This window comes from Trachypithecus francoisi, unplaced genomic scaffold (assembly GCF_009764315.1).
Source record: "Trachypithecus francoisi isolate TF-2019V2 unplaced genomic scaffold, Tfra_2.0 Lachesis_group10, whole genome shotgun sequence".
NCBI classification, from domain to species: Eukaryota; Metazoa; Chordata; class Mammalia; order Primates; family Cercopithecidae; genus Trachypithecus; species Trachypithecus francoisi.
This window is the reverse complement of record NW_022681455.1, coordinates 26109515-26122358: the sequence shown is the minus strand read 5'-3', so window position 1 is coordinate 26122358 and position 12844 is coordinate 26109515.

The window sequence follows — 12844 nt, the reverse complement described above, 5'->3', positions numbered from 1 at the left end:
CACAGCTTACTGCACTTTGTCAGATTCTTCATATAAGCATTCCATTCTTTGTCCTACTCCTGTGCCACGTAAAACTTGCATTCAATACATTTATATGCTTTTCTCCTGTTGACATCTCTTATGTCAATTTAATTCTCAAGCCCAGCCAAAATATCCTGAGGGCAGAAGTAAAGTTTTGCTTCCTCCACTACAACATTATAGATTTCTCATCAGAAATCATAGAAGTCATGGAACGATAGAATAATACCTTCGAAGTTCTAAAGCAAAATAGCTCTCAATTTAAAATTCTGTGCTCAGATGAACTGTTTTTTGTGTAAAGCTGAAATAATTTTTGGACAAAGACTGGAAAGTTTTGCCACTCATAGATTCATACTAGAAGAATTAATGCTAAAGAATGTACTAAAATAAAAAGATTGAACTCAGAAGAAAGACTGAGATGCAATAAGCAATAATATTACCAAGGAAGAGGTAAAAGTATAAATCCATCTAAATAAATATACTAGTTGTAAAAAAAAAATACTAGAATATTAAGAAAAAACAATGAACCAAAAACACTAGACAATAGTTACAGAAGATGAACGTGGCTGAAACAAATTAAAGCATGTTGATGTCCTTGTATTGTTTATAAGGAGGACAGACATACTGATTGTTATATTTTCTTAAGTGAGGTTTATATTTTATGTTAAATGTAACCACTAAAATAATAAAATTAATGTAGACTAGAAAGAAGGGGGTAATAGCAAAAAAAAAAAAAAAAAAAAAAAAAAACAATGAGTCCAATGGAAAGCAGGAAATCAGAAAGGACTGGCATGACAAATTAGAATGCAAAGTCAAATATAAGAAATGAGTCCAAATATCAAAATGAAGGTTACCCAATTAAATTTGCCATTTAAAAGACAGTATTTGACTAGGAGTAAAACACAGCTATCCCTTGGTTATAAAATACCTAAAATTTATCGGCACAGAACACTTAGAAGTAAAGGAATGGAAAAAATACATTCCAGACAAAACTGTCCCCCCAAAAAAATTGTTTTGTGAAATTAATAGCAGAGATAATATTTAACGAAAAAATAATTTGCAAATTAAAAGCAGAAAAATTATCTAGGTAGATACCCTATTCCTCATTGCATTAACACCCAAAAACAGCTTTATAGAAAACGAACAGCAGAAATGTATGACAAAGAATGCATTCACAATTATAGTGTATATTTTAATATGTCTGTCTTGGAAAAAGGTAATCACCGCTACCACATATTGGAATGTTAAAAACACACTAAAGCATAATTCATGAGTTTAATAGCAAAACCATAAACCTTTTACTGTGTGTCTGTCTGTCTCTGTGTCAGTCTACCAGTTTGCCTCTGTTTCTATCTCTGTCTCTAAAATGTATGTTATTAATTGTAATATATATGCTTAAGAGTCCCAAAGAAACCTGAGTCCTCTACCCTAAACTTCATTTATTTAAAAAAAAAAAAAATTTTTTTTTTTTGTTTTTTTTTTTTTTTGAGAGACGGAGTTTCGCTCTGTCGCCCAGGCTGGATTGCAGCCACACTATCTTGGCTCACTGCAATTTCCGCCTCCTGGATTCAAGCGATTCCCCTGCCTCAGCTCCCCAAGGAGCTGGGACTACAAGCTTGTGCCACTACACCCAGCTTTTGTATTTTTAGTAGAGACAGGGTTTCACTATATGTTGGTCAGGCTGATCTCGAACCCTGACCTCGGGTGATCCGCCCGCCTCGGCCTCCCGAAGTGCTGGGATTACAGGCGTCAGCCACCACGCCTGGCCTCTTCCCTAAACTTTAGAGTCATAGATTTATGATTTGTTCCACAAATATTGAGAGCTTACAAAGTACCATGCGCAGTTCTAATCGTTTTACTATTATAAATAATGCTGAAACAAACATCTACACGCATGCGGTGTTTTCTTTCTCCTGCAGTGGTTCTTTGATAGATATTTCCAGCATTGGAGAGACAGTGCTGTACAAATCAGATGAGATCCTGTCCTCCTGGAGCCCAAGTTCCTTATTCTCACTCACCTCCCGTATACCCGCCATCATCAAATCTTTTTTTTTTTTTTTTTTTTTTTTTTTTTTTTTTTTGAGACGGAGTCTCGCTCTGTCGCCCAGGCTGGAGTGCAGTGGCCGGATCTCAGCTCATTGCAAGCTCCGCCTCCCGGGTTTACGCCATTCTCTCGCCTCAGCCTCCCGAGTAGCTGGGACTACAGGCGCCCGCCATCTCGCCCGGCTAATTTTTTGTATTTTTTTAGTAGAGACGGGGTTTCACATCATCAAATCTTAAGGTCTTCTCTCCCTTTACCATTTCTCCGATTAACATCTCTCAACTGCTCCCCCTAGCAGTCTCACCAGGCTCTTACCACCCTCTCCTATGCTGTGGTCGTAACCAATCTACTTGCAGTTCCTTGAACCCGTTGCGCTTTAATTCACTTGTGTCTTTATGAGTTGTGTAACTTTTCTAGAATGTTCTTGCTGTTCTTCGTTTAATTAGTTTCTGTGCGTCCTTCAAGTATACACTTACACATTACATCATTTGTGAAACTTTCCTTGACCATTCCCCCCCATCTTAGAGTCATGTAGATGTCCCTCTGGTGACCCTGTTGCACATTCTAGTTAAAGGTGTTAATGTTTAAGCCTGTCTCTTCTACTAAAATATAAAGCTTTTTATATTTATAAAACTATAAAGTTTTTTATGAGAATGTTTTAATTGTTTAGCCAAATTTTGCAGTGCCTAAAATACAGAAGACACCAATTAATGACTGGTTGAATACATAAATAAAAACACTTTTTTCTGGGTTCCAGCTGCTTATGTTTTAGTATTTAAGTGATAATAGTAAAATAGAAAATTCAGAGTGGAAAGGTCATCAATCATTTCCCATTTTGACATATTTATTCTTATTTTTGTATTTCTTCCAATCTTTATGCTTATAGAGAAAATTTTTCTCTTTCAATATCATGTTTTATAAAATATATCATAGCATTAGATTTTTAAGTGGTTATGTAATTTTATAATTCTTGTTTTTTAATTCTGTTTCGATAGCTGCATCAAGACATCTACTGAGCACTTATTTTGTACCACACATTTTTTCTAAATGTGTTATGCACTTGATCTTGTTTAATCCTCAAAACAATCCTATAGCTAGGTACTACTATTATACCCACTTTACCAATGAAGAGATTAAACTTCTTTGGAGCTGTTATGCGCGTCGGTGTGAAGAGACCACCAAACAGGCTTTGTGTGAACAATAAAGCTTTTTAATTACCTGGGTCCGGGCGGGCTGAGTCCGAAAAGAGTCAGCGAAGGGAGATAAGGGTGGGGCCGTTTTATAGGATTTGGGTAAGTAAAGGAAAATTACAGTCAAAGGGGGGTTATTCTCTGGCAGGCAAGAGTGGGAGTCACAAGGTGCTCAGTGGGGGAGCATTTTGAGCCAGGATGAGCCAGGCACGAGATAATGTCATCACTTAAAGCAAGGACCAGCCATTTTCACTTCTTTTGTGGTGAAATGTCATCAGTCAAGGCGGGCCAGGGCATTTTCACTTCTTTTGTGATTCTTCAGTTACTTCGGGCCATCTGGGCATATACGTGCAAGTCACAGGGGATGCGATGGCTTCGCTTGGGCTCAGAGGCATAACAGGAGCCACAGAGCTAGCGCTGGTGCCGGCATTTCAACCCAGATAGTCTGACTCTAAAGCCCATCTTAACTGTGACTATACTAAAGTGTTTGTACCATAATTTAGTTAAATATACCATCTTTTATTGTTTGGGGGGGATTTTTTTTCTTTTTTTTGAGACGGAGCTGGAGTGCAGTGGCACAACATCCCCCTCACTGCAACCTTGTCTCCCGGGTTCAAATGATTCTCCTGCCTCAGCCTCCTGAGTAGCTGAAATTACAGGCACGTGTCACCACGTGATGATTGACCTGCCTCAGCCTCCCAAAGTGCTGGGACTACAGGCGTGAGCCACCAGGCCAGGCCGAGCTGATCATTGTTAACTATTTAGGCTGCTTCCAATATTTTATTATTGCAATCAATGGTGTAATGAACATCTATGCAAAAACAGCTTTCACTCCTTCTGAAGTACTTGTTTAAACCATTCCTAGATATGGGATGATTAGGTCAAAGAATACACAAGATTTTATGCATTTTTCTGCATATTGTTACTATTCCAGATTATTGCACAAGAAGGCCAGTAGCAAAGCATGACCGTGTTTCTATTTTATTTTGCCCTCACATAATTTGGTGTTATTTAAAGAAAAATTTGTTTAGTTGGTAGAGTACACCATTACCACATTATTTTAGTTTGCACTTCTTTTCATCAAAGTGAGACTGAACATTTCCATATATATATATATATACAGTCACACACATCTATCATACATATATATGTGTGTGTGTAACACACATCTATCATACATTGCTCATCAACAGGGATACACAGTCTAATAAATTTATCATTAGCTGATTTCATTGTATTAACATCAGAGTGTACTTACACAAACTTAGATGATAGAGCCTGTTACGCACCTAGGCTATGGGGTATAGCCTATTTCTCCTGGGTTTCTGTACAGCATGTTACTGTGGTGAACACTGTGGGTAACTGTAACATAATAGTAAGTATTTGAATATCTAAACATAGAAAAGGTACAGTAAATATATAGTGTTATAATATATGGGACCACCATTATATAAGTGGTCTGGCATTGAGCAAAACATTGTTATATGGCTCATGACTGTATATGTTTGTTTTTGCCAGTTACTCCCATATTCTGAAATGTCTCTTTGGGTCCATAAAAAATACTTTAAACAACAAATTCAAATTAGTTGTTTTGTAATATTATAAAACTTAAGTTATATTAGACCCTTAAATATAATATTTGCAAAATCTGAATAAAACAATTTTATAATGTAGTCAATGAGAGCCAGTTGAATATTTAAAACTGACTCTTAGAGAAAGCGCTCATTAATTTGAAATGCAGTCACACGTGAGCTCCTTTGAAGTCAAATATAATCAAAGCTAACACCAGGGGGAGCCCAGTAGTCATTCCCTGTGAAAATATATCTGACTTTTAATACATTTCTGAAGCGACACTGGAGAAAATATACAGTGAAACTATGAATACTGTATTTAATAGTCCTACGGAGAAAAAACAGAAATCAGTGCTTAAAATATACATTCAGACTTCAACCTTTTAGTAAACTGAAAAAGACATGAGAATGATGATTATGTGAACAGCAGTTGTAGAACACCCACGAATGCCTGTACAGATCTTGTTTCCACTGTTATTTCTGCCTCCTGTCAGCACAGGAATCAGACATGTCTACTTCAGAATCCAGCTCTGCTACTTCTAAGCTGAGTGTTTTTGAACCAGTTACATAATCTCTCTGTGACTCAGTCTCTTCACCTGTACATGGTAATACCTACCTCACAGGGTTATTGTGAAGATCAAACTGAGATCCCATCAATAAAGCATCCAGCACATAGCCCAGGCTCAGAGGTGTTAGTTCATTTCTTCATCTAAATCAGTGATTCTCAACCAAGGCTGATTTTGCTACCAATGGTCATTCCGCAATGTTGGGAAGCATTTTTGGTTGTCACAACTAGTGGCAGGTCCGGCATCTCATAGTCAAGGCCAGGGATGCTACTAAACATCTTACATAGGACAACTCCCCAAAACAAAAAATTATCTGCCCGCAAATGCTAAAAGTGCCAGGGTTGAGTAATCTTTATCTATCTAGAGAAATCTAATGCCATCATTAATACTCCTTTGCTGAGAGCCTATTCTATGTTGGATTCAATTTGAGTTTCTGGAAATACCATGAAATATAAAGATCTTGCCAGGCAGGGGATTACAGTCTAATAGTGGAACTATGGTTTTCACAGTCTGCGAGTTTGGGGATGGGAAAGAGTGAGGAAAGTTCAGAGAACATCCCTTTTTCAGTTTAGAGTAAGCACCTTCAGTACCTCCACCTCTGTGAGCAAAAGGTTGCAGAGCACCCTGGGTGCCCTCTGGCTGTCTCCATGCTAGCGGAGCAATCCAGAAGAGTTTCTTTCCTGGGGTTTGCTATCCCTTAATTTAGGCTTGCTTCAGAAAGAAGTGCTGGTCACTCCCTCAGCCCTTCTTATTCAAGTGCTGGCCTCTGCTGCGGTAGATGTTGGGGCACAGGGGCTCTGCCCTTTCCTGCAGAATGGGCCTATGTGAGGGTAGCTTTCACCTGCTGACCCTTCAGCACATCCCCTCCCTCAGCCCTGAGGAGTTTTCTGCAGCTAGCTACGGAGGAGAGTAAGAGCCACTTCTGCCCACCGCACATGGCCAGTGGCTCATGAGAGAAAAGGCTTTTGAGTCCGAAGTCCTGTGTGAGTCCTGGCTCTGCTTCTTTCTTCCTGAGGAGCCTGGGGAAAGTCTTGACGTTTCTGGTCTCCACTTTATAGCATGGAAGGAGGAATCTCTCATGAGGTTTATGTGAACTTTATTTGGTGCTTTGCAAATATAAATCATAATCCCCCTCTGGGAGGGGATTTGCTTATTGAGTCCTGCCTGCCCAAAAGTTCTGTAACCAAGCTCAGAATTTGCCACAAAATTACCCTAGTGTGGCCTTATGTCGACAGCTAGAGGCAGGTGGAATCACGCTTAAAAGCACCTACTGTGTGTCCATTCTGAATTCATCACTTTGTGCCCATTGTTTAAGACACAAGTATGGAAAAGCACTCTAAGGCTACGGGGCTGAGTGAGCTGAATGCCTGGGAGCTCACTTACTGTCTCCTCCACCGCCCATGCTTCTGTCATCAGCCAGGTAGGGAGCTGAGTTCTCAATACACTCCCTTTCCAGTTTCATGTTTTTCTAAAAAGAAAGCAAATGCCTATATCATGTATCCAAAATGCATAACATTTGTAGTTATGACTGTTCCATAGATCAGAAAGTTACCGGAAACATTTAATGAAACAGTAAGAACCCTACTATGGCTAATTTTATGGATGTCCTTCTGTGCAGCTTCTAAAAGAAATCGTGGGGGATATAATTTAAAATTATGTGTAGTGTTGTGCAACAATAGTAAGGAAGCCAATTGGTAGACTCTCAGAGAAGGACAGCAGAGGCAAGTTTTGGGCTCCCTGCCTGTGTAGGAGAACAAGATCTGAGTCAGTCTGACCCCACACCCGCAGGGAAAGAACACTCTTGAATCTGACCTATTACTTCTACAGCAGATTGTCCAAAGGAAATGTACAGGCATTTTACGCAAACATGCATTTTAAAATGAAATTTTGAGTAAAATAAACACTCACTTGGAGAGCACTTTCTCTTCTTGCAGCATCTCATAATTGACTCCACTGAAGTAAATCCTGCATCCCAGGCAGCAGCTAAAGAACTGAGGGAAAGGCCACTATACCTTTCAAACGTTAACTCATGAGTTCTGCTAGGTCATCTGGCACTGCAATCCCTCCAACGACTGTAAGCTCTTTGCTTACAGCTTGTCTCCTTGCCTAGCTTGGTGCCTCACTGAAGGAAGCCGTTATGGTGTCCCCACTTCCCCCAGGGAAGAGCCATCAGTTATGTTTGGGTCTTCTGTCCTCTCTGCTTCCACTCATACATAGGTGTAAAAAGCATAATAAGACAGCAGAAAATAAAAATGATAACATATGGAATCTAACATATGCATTCACTAAGCCACAGAACTGGGTAACTACCTCCACTAATCCTTCCAAGGATTCTGTGAGTAGTTATTTCTACTTTACCTCTATTTTACAGGTCAGGAAACTGAGAGGGACTTTTTTTTTTCCTATGGGCCCTGTTATGGGTTGAATTGCATACTCTCCAAATTCATATCCTGAAGTCTAACCTTCAGTACCTCAGAATACGACCTATTTGTAAATAGGATCATTGCAAATGTAATTAGTTAAGATGAAGTCATACTGGCATAGGATGGGCCCCTAATCCAATATGAATGGTGTCCTTATAAAATGAAGAAATTTGGATACAGAGCCAGACATGCAAACAGGGGGAATGCCATGTGAAGATGAAGGCAGACATCAGGGTAGCACTTCTACTAGCCAAGGAACACCAAAGATTGGCAGCAAACCACCAGAAGCTGGGAGAGAGACATGAAAGAGATTCTCCCTCATAGCTCTCAGAAGGAAACAGCCCTGCTAACACCTTAGTTTCAGATTTCCAGCCTCCAGAACTGTAAAATGATACATTTCTGTTGTTTAAAGCCACCTAGTATGTGATACTTTCTTATGGAAGCTCTAGGAAACTAATACAGTCCCTCAATGAGTTCTTAGCAAAGCTGGGATTTGGGTTCAGCCCTTCTGATTCTCAATCTAATGCTCTTTTCTTCATTGAGTAGCTGTCTCATTTCCTGAGGGGAAGTGACCACTTCCATCTGATTAATCAGGGACTGCCTCCTGAAAGAAGTGAGCTTTAAGCTGTGCTTGAAGGTGAAGAATGTTTTGATGTGTGGAAAAGAGAGTGGAGACTGAGGGTCACACCAAGAGTTAGGAAGGCTCCATGCAAGTTAAGGCTAGAACAGAGAACCCATATAAGGAAGTATATCTGGTTAAAACTTTTGCGTATGCTGAGTACTAGCGATATGGCCTTGCAGTGGTTTATAAATCTGCTAGAGATAAAAGTTGTGATCAATACAAAGCCATTTAGGATTTCTGTGAACCTGAGTGTGCCAGTAATTAAAGGGTCAGGCTTTGTAAAATCAAGTTTTTTCTTTGGCTTCCTAATAAAGGCAGGATGGGAAGTAGAGAGGGAGAAGCTCCGTGAAATATATCAAATAACCCAGTCCTACTGCTAGCAGACACTTCTCTCCTGAGTCAGTTACTTGAATCTTTGACTATCACAAGTGATCCTCTGTCTCTGGAAGACTTCTTTGTGTACCCATGTTAAGGTAAAAATATTAGGCAAAACATTTGAAAATGAAGTTTTCTTATCCAAAACAGCCAAAGGGAAAATTTTCAGAAAGTATTGAAGGGACTGGCACAAACGAATGATTTTGGTTAAACTGATCCCTGGGATATCCAAGCATAAGATCACCGATGGGGCTGGCTGGTGTGGTCCTTTAAGAGATCTCAACAATGACTTGTTGTATCTCAACAGTAAGCCCAGAAAATGCTTATTCAAATGGAGATAAAAATGTGACGCAGCCAGCTACAAAACTTGGTTCATTTATCTGCTTTGGACTGAAGGGTTTATATATTGAGAATCTACATCTGTTAAAGGTCATCCCCAACTCTTGAGCATGTGAACCAGGCCTGCCAGCTCCCTGGTGACAAACATGTTTAATCTAATTGCAGGTTGCCCTCTTTGCCAGCTCTTTTCGACTGAACAAGTGCTGGCTTTTTCACCCCTGCCTTAATTTGTGGTTGCACAAATGCTGTAATCCTGATGCAGCAGCTGAGAATGGCTCTCAGATAATCACTCTGTAAAGCAGTATCATTAGCAATATGAACACTTGCCTGTGGATTGCTATCATTGTGCATGTAGTAATCAGTGCTGAGTCAGAATGACACAGATTTATAAAAAAAAAAAAAAAATACAAAATGTGCATCAAGAAAGGGTTCCACACAAACTATCCTTCCCTCTCCCTCTTCCCAACAGTGTACAACATTCCCTAACTCAATTTTGCTACCATCTGCACTCAAATAACTAGGGGAGTAAAATTTTGCTTCATTGTCTAGAAAAAAATGGGCATTGTATTTTGACAGATGAAGAAGAGCTGTTTGAGACTATTTGTTCTCAGATTCTTCTTTGCTATGCTTGGGTCACAGGGAACCCTGATGTGACATATGGCAGTCTCCCCTCCAACAGCTTGCTGTTTCCCTGGGTTTCTGTTATGAAGCTAGGCCCAATTCCACTGCTCTGGGATCCATAGGCCTTTCGGTCTTTCTTTCTTATTCTAGTTAAGGGATTTTTGTTTTTTTGGTTGACAGTGAGGAGCCCTCATTGCTCTCCTGGTTCTCTAAGATCTTCTGATCTTCCCCTAAATCCTCTTCTTTATTCTATATCTTTTCCACAGACGAAGTTCTTAGGAACAACCTGGGAGACTTGCAGACCATGGCTATGAACTTCCCAGGGTGCAATGGGGAGAATTCAAGCTGGTAATATTTCTTGTTTTTTGGAAACGGGGTTTCGCTCTTGTCGCCCAGGCTGGAGTGAAATGGTGTGATCTCGGCTCACTACAACCTCCACCTGCCGGGTTCAAGCAATTCTCCTGCCTCAGCCTCCTGGATAGCTGGGATTACCGGCAGGCGCCACCATGATCAGCTAATTTTTATATTATTAGTAGAGACGGGGTTTCACCATGTTGGCCAGGCTGGTCTCGAGCTCCTGACCTCAGGTGTTCCACTCGCCTCGGCCTCCCAAAGTGCTGGGATTACAGACGTGAGCCACTGTGCCTGGACAAGCTGATCATAATTGATTAACAAGGTAACTAAAAAATGCAAAGTTGTCATTAATAAATGTGAAACTGAAAAAGCCAGTCCTTCAAGATGGATCCCAAGTGGTTAACTGGACCTGAATTTCAAATAGAGCCAAGGACCAGATGCTAACTAGAAATCACAAGGAATACTCTGAGTTCCCAGTAAACCCACACCTCTGTTCAACTTTGGAATTTTCAGAGCTCACCTGAACCAACCAATCAGGGATTATCTGTATTGACCAATGAGGGCTCAGCTGTATCAACCAATCAGAACTAAACAAATTTGAATATTTTATTTGCATAAACAGACCTGACTAGGAACTTGGGTGGAACTTTTGCTATAAAACCTGTATTAAGGTATACAAGCCCCATTAAGTATGTTAGTACATAAAAGTAACTTTCAGCTCTGAATCTTCTTTAGGGCAGTTACAGTTTTGCAGTGGTGATTTCAATAGCACATAGCCACTAAGTGGTGGGCTCAAAAATTTAACTGGATTCATATACCTTCCCTCTCATTTATGTAGGGTTTTTTCCTATTACATGTTCTTTCTGACCTGAAATATCCTAGATCTTTTCTAACGTTGAATGGATTTCTTTGGCCCAAATGGCTTGCATCTGCCCTATTAATGTATACAGGCCCCGTGAAGAATGTTAGTGCATAAAAGCTACTTTCTGGTCTGAATCTTCTTTAGGGCAACAATTATTAGCAAGTAGTTTTAAACAATAATATCTGTAACTAAAGTACAAAATGAAAATACTGGCGTTCTTTTCCATCAGGTTATTAATTCTTCAACATGTAATCAAGAATGTAGTTAGAACTGGAAGAAACCGTGGAAATCAATCAATCTGGCCTTTCATTTTACATAAGCAGTGTAATCCTGGGAGAGTCGAGTGACTTTGTCCAAGATAAAATGGCTCAAGCTGGAATTCACATTCAGGATTCCAGACCCCAGGTTCAATAACTCTTCCACCACACTATGTTTGTCAGAGGGAAGTTTCCAGCCCCTCATAGAAGAAGATTCTGTATGTATCAGATAGTCTCACTAGATGTTAACAACACCAACTACCAAGTGCTGCCCATTTAAAATTGAGCAGCCTTGTGGACCACTCATACACAGTGATTTATTCCGGGAAACATCAATCTGACAGCCAAAAAACTTGAAAATTTTAGTCATTAGAACTATTTCAATAAACATCAAAGGAGATTGCCATAAATAAAAACCCAGTGAACTTTCTTAAACTTCTAGCAAAAGAAATTGTGCCAAAGTGTTGGCTTTGATCCTGTTGGTTGCAAATAATGAAGTCAAATTAGTAGTGAAGGATCATATTTTCACTACCATGAAGTTTTTCTGGTAATAGGTGAGCACTAGATGGCAGGCAAGCCGTTGGCTATTGTGTCTCTTTTTATGGTGGTATGAGAAGAAAGATGTTCCCTTGACTGTAATCTGGAGTGCAAAGGAAAAAAAAAATGGAGTTTATCATTTCATGCTCTAATAAATTAGTGAACACAGTTATAAATCCCTGGAAATGATTTCCCTGTGAAAATGATTACCTCAACTCTGTTGCAAACGCCATCTTCATTTTTACATACAAAAAATTAAGTTAAGAAAATGTTTAAAACTAATTAGATTCCAGGAAAGCCAATTAGGCAAGCACTAATTCCATATTTAAAGGAAGATAATAGATAGATTATTATGACAAGATAAAGATAGATGATGGAAGAGGAGAAATCACAGCAGAAGAAATACCACAAAATGGTATTTTTTGAAGGTCAGCCCCACCCAACCCTCAACGTTCTTGCATCTCCATTGTCAGTCTCCACAGACAATGGGAGTTTTTCCTTGTAATTTTTTTTTTTTTTTTTTTTTTTTGAGACGGAATCTCCCTCTGTTGCCCAGGCTGGAGTGCAGTGGCACGATCTCGGCTCACTGCAACCTCCGCCTCCCTGGTTCAAGCGATGCTCCTGCCTCAGCCTCCCGAGTAGCTGGAATTACAGGTACTTGCCACCATGCCCGGCTAATTTCTTGTATTTTTAGTAGAGACGGCATTTCACCGTGCTAGCCAAGATGGTCTCGATATCCTGACCTAGTGATCCGCCCGCCTCGGCCTCCCCAAGTGCTGGGATTACAGGCGTGATCCACCGCACCTGGCCTTTTCTTTCTAATTTAACATAACGGAATAGAGTCAAGATAGACCCATTTCTTTTTCCTAAAGAGTATCTCTAAATTGCTGGAATGCTACTTCTAAAATAGTGAATAATCTGAGCTTTACTTTGGGTATAATTCCTAATTCATTCCTGTCCACTTTTAGTAACTTTTTGTTTGTACTCTTAATGGTCTTAAAACGTCATTGCACTTTTTTGAGTTGCGTAATACTGGTATGGTAGGAAAGAGCATGGTCCCTTTAAATG